Below are 4568 nucleotides of genomic sequence, written 5' to 3'. Positions count from 1 at the left end.
TGAGCGCTCGGCTTTCACCTGTCACAGCGCTGCAGCGGAAGCTTTGAACGATCACTGTGTGGGTCGTTTCGTTCACTTCCTTAGGTTCAGGTGTCTCGGTCACGATCCAAGGACACACAGGCTGCGCCGTGATCGAATGAAACTGCTTAAAACAAAACAGGCGTATCTGACGTCAGGTCGCGTTGTACGTAGACTGTAGACGTGCCCATATTTTTACTTGTTGATATGTGGAGCCATTCTGTCCTGAGATAGCCACCAACCCGTTACCACAACAGGAATATGATTTCCACTCACTTTAATGCGCCTTCCAGCCCTCCTTCACAAAAATCCTACGCTAGTGTAATTATCACCTGTCTTCCGACTGTAACAGTGTATTTAGTTTTGCTAAAACATTTACTTAAAGAAAAAATAATATATCCACAAAGTATGTAGTACCTAACATTTCAACACAGCTGGAAGTTATTTCTATTAGTCTTCATGTACCTCAATTGAAAACTCCTTTTCTCTCACTTTTGAAAGAACAATTTTCTTTTTCCAGCAATAATTTGTTTCAAAAGTTATTGATGATAAAAACTAACGCATTCTAGAACATTATTTTGTATATTGAAAAATATTTTAATTAACCATACCTTATTCTCCTAACCGTAATTCTAAGATGTTTGAAGATACATACTTTTGTCAAAATTATTATGCTGCTTACAAAATTTTTGAGATTGTGAAGTTACTCTTCGCGTATATTCTCGCGGGGTTATAAATGTGGGCGATGGGTTCGTAATCAGTGTGCCTTTCTTTAGCTTTTGACCTGCTACTCGTCTGAGTATGTTTGTCATTTGTTTCACCTGTCTGAAGGAGATGTGCCGTGAAAAGCAGATCTGACGTTAATACATGACGAAAAAGGTAAAGAAATGTGTTTGAATGACCGCATAGGAAACCTCTTTGTAATGATTGCCTCCCAGTGATAGGGAAGTAGGGAAAGAATGGTGAATAGCTGCACCTAAAATGCGCTTATTGTAACTTATGTATAACTTCGTCGCATAATAATTGGGATGGAATATTGCAAGAGACAAGCAAGACCAGTCAAAAAATGAGCGATCAAAGTAACTGCTACACGGCTCACACTACTGGTTACTGGCCTTTCTGAGCCTGTAGCGAGTCTGTGTTCTCTACGTAGCTGTGACGTGTTCTGCAAGAATATGGAGCGCTATTTAGCGCCCTGTACAGAAGCTTATCTCGCTTGTCTTGGCTGTTGACTGCAGCCATTCAGAAGCCTTAATGAAGCTGGTGAGTCCGTAGTAGGCGAGTATTTATTTGCACAGCTGGCGGGCTTGGAAAGCTGTTAGCGCTTGCGTGACGACAGGTGACGTATGCGAGCGAAGTCGGCAACGCGTCACGCAGCAGAGAAAAACATTAGTGACACCAAGCGAACGTCACGCTAGCACCGCCTGTGGCCTTCAATATGGGCTCAGTTCGGCGACTAACTGTGTCCAAAACTTTCTTTGTGTGTATGTGTGTGTGTGTGTGTGTGTGTGTGTGTGTGTGTGTGTGTGTGTGTGTGTGTATATAACAATGGAAGACGAAGGGATTATTGGTGCGGCGCAAGTGCTATCCACAACTCCTCAGAAAAGAAAGCTAACTATCTATAGTGACATACACACTTGCTATAAAACATGTTTCCCTGCATTACTCCCTTCCATTGCAGGTCTTACTTGCCCTGCACTCTGCAACCCCATTTAAGATCAACCAAGGTAAAATGACTGTAGTGTACCTACTGTTCGTAAATCAGTCGATTGCTGCAGTCCTTACTTCTGAACTGGCAGAAATTGGAAGGCTTCAGGCAGTTAATGCTTTGTGCCTGAGCACTCTAATAATATTACTAATAATAAAAATGTGTACAGAAGTACAGTAGCCCTTATGTAGTTACTGCTGTGTCGCGCTGTCAATTAATTCACTCATCTGTTTCGGAGCGAGAAATGAAGCAATTTCTGGCCTACTGGAGGTACCATCTACAACTTGGAGCCGACATTTTCTTGAGGTTTTTGCACTTGTTGTGTATATGTCTCACTTGTACAGGACAAAGCACCACATACCTGTGTAGTGGGTGGACTAGGTGAGAAACCTGTAACCTCCATCACATTAATGGTACTAATTGAGAAAAATGGAATTACTGAGAACTCATATATCAATATCAGAGTCGTACAAAATTTTGGTAATCGTAAAGATCTTTTGAAAATAATTTAGTTTCGTAACTGAAACAAGCAAATTTTTTGGAAATTTTTGGAAAGGCCGTATTGGACCAAACTGCTGAGGCCATCGGTCCCTAGGTTTTACACACTACCTAATTCAGCCTATACTAACTTACGCTAAGGGCAAAAAAAAAAACCACACACACACACACACACACACACACACACACACACACACACACACACACACACACACACACACCAATGGCCGAGGGAGGACTCGAACCTCCGACGAGGAGAGCCGCGCGAACCGTGGCAAGGAGCCTAAGACCGCGCGGCAAAACAGAAGCGAATCTTTTAGTTTTTACCCCTCAGAAAACTTCATTGCACCCTTCAGGGGGTAATCATCCCCAGGATGGCGAGCACTGCTTTAGGTAGTAGTGTTATTAGTCGTTATGTTTGTCCGTAGATCGCTTTTATAAGAACACTGAACATGCCTTGATAATACAAATGTGTAAGAACTGGAAAGACAATGAAAGTCACATATACAGACATTCACATACCTACAGGTCTAGTTTGACACGGATATGGCTGGAGTCAGTCAGTCGTGGACTTGTAGGAAACAATTCGGCATCTGTCTGGAGTAATTTAGGAAAACCACGGAAGAGCTAAATCATTAACAATGAAGCCTTAAGTTTCCTAATACAAGCCCAGTCTGTTTAAAACAACGCTGCAACATTCGGCTTAGGCGAAGTCTGCAATACCGCTTTACTAATAAGTTGTTTAGTAATAAAAAATATTAATGCTACACTGCTCATTCGTTTCTCACTCTCAATCGTTTCACACATTTTTCATACCTTAACGTAATACACATTCGTACCTGATGTAAAGGTCATAGGAACGGTATCTGTTTCCATTCTGTGTGCCGCAACTTCCCATTTTTTAGCCTGATAAAACTGAGTCCCCACAACGATTGACGTGTCGAGCTCAGAAAGAGGATTACGTGCTAGTATTATACACTCAGGCTGGAAAGAAACTGGTATAGGGATGCCTATTGAAACACAAACATGTACAAACAGGCAGAATATGACGCTGCGGTTGGCAACGTCTATATAAGACGACAAGTTGGGTGGTTGTTTTTGGGGAAGGAGACCAGACAGCGAGGTCATCGGTCTCATCGGATTAGGGAAGGACGGGGAAGGAAGTCGGCCGTGCCCTTTCGAAGGAACCATCCCGGCATTTGCCTGGAGCGATTTAGGGAAATCACGGGAAACCTAAATCAGGATGGCTGGAGACGGGATTGAACCGTCGTCCTCCCGAATGCGAGTCCAGTGTGCTAACCACTGCGCCACCTCGCTCGGTAAAAGACGACAAGTGTTTGGCGCAGTTGTTAGATCGGGTACTGCTACTACAGTGGCAGGTTATCAACATTTAAGTGAGTTTGAACGTGTTGTTATAATCGGCGCACGAGCGATAGGGCACAGCATCTCCGACGTAGCGATGAAGTGGGGATTTTCCCGTACGACATTTCACCAATATTCCGTGAATATCAGGAATGCAGTAAAACATCAAATCTCCGACATCGCTGCGGCCGGGAAAAGATCCTGCGAGAATGGAACCAACGACCAATGAAGAGAATCGTTCAGCGTGAGAGAAATGCAACCCACAAATTCAAAGTTTGGCCATCAACAAGTATCAGCGTGCGAACCGTTCAAAGAAACTTCATCGATATGGGCTTTCGGAGCCGAAGGCCCACTCGTGTACCCTTGATGACTGCACGACCCCAAACTTTACCTCTCGCCTCGGCCCACCATCACCGACATGGCACTGTTGATAACTGTAAACATGTTTCCTGGTCGGACGAGTCTCATTTCAAATTGAATCGAGCGGATGACTTGTACGGGTATGGAGACAACCTCAAGAATCCATGGAGCCTGCATGTCAACAGGGGACTGGTCAAGCTGGTGGAGGCTCTGTAATGGTGAGGGGCGTGTGCAGTTGGACCGATACGGGATCCCTGATATGTCTGGATACAACTCTTGACAGGTCACACTTACGCAAGCATTCTGTCCAACCACCTGCATCCATTCAGGTCCATTGTGCATTCCGGCGGACTTGGGCAATTCCAGGAAGACAGTGCGACACTCCACACGTCCAGAATTGCTACAGAGTGGCTCCAGGAACACTCTTCTCAGTTGCGTTGGCCACCAGACCCCTCACACTTGAATATTATTGGCCAAATCTGGGCTACCTGACAACGAGCTGTTATAGATCTCCATCCCCTCGCACTCTTACGGATTTACGGACAGCCTTGAAGGATTCATGGTGTCAGTTCCCTCCAGCGCTACTTCAGACATTATCGAATCCATGCGACGTCGTGTTGCG

Source organism: Schistocerca gregaria, chromosome 9 (assembly GCF_023897955.1).
Source record: "Schistocerca gregaria isolate iqSchGreg1 chromosome 9, iqSchGreg1.2, whole genome shotgun sequence".
In the NCBI taxonomy this organism is placed as follows: Eukaryota; Metazoa; Arthropoda; class Insecta; order Orthoptera; family Acrididae; genus Schistocerca; species Schistocerca gregaria.
Note: the sequence above shows the minus strand (reverse complement) of the source record.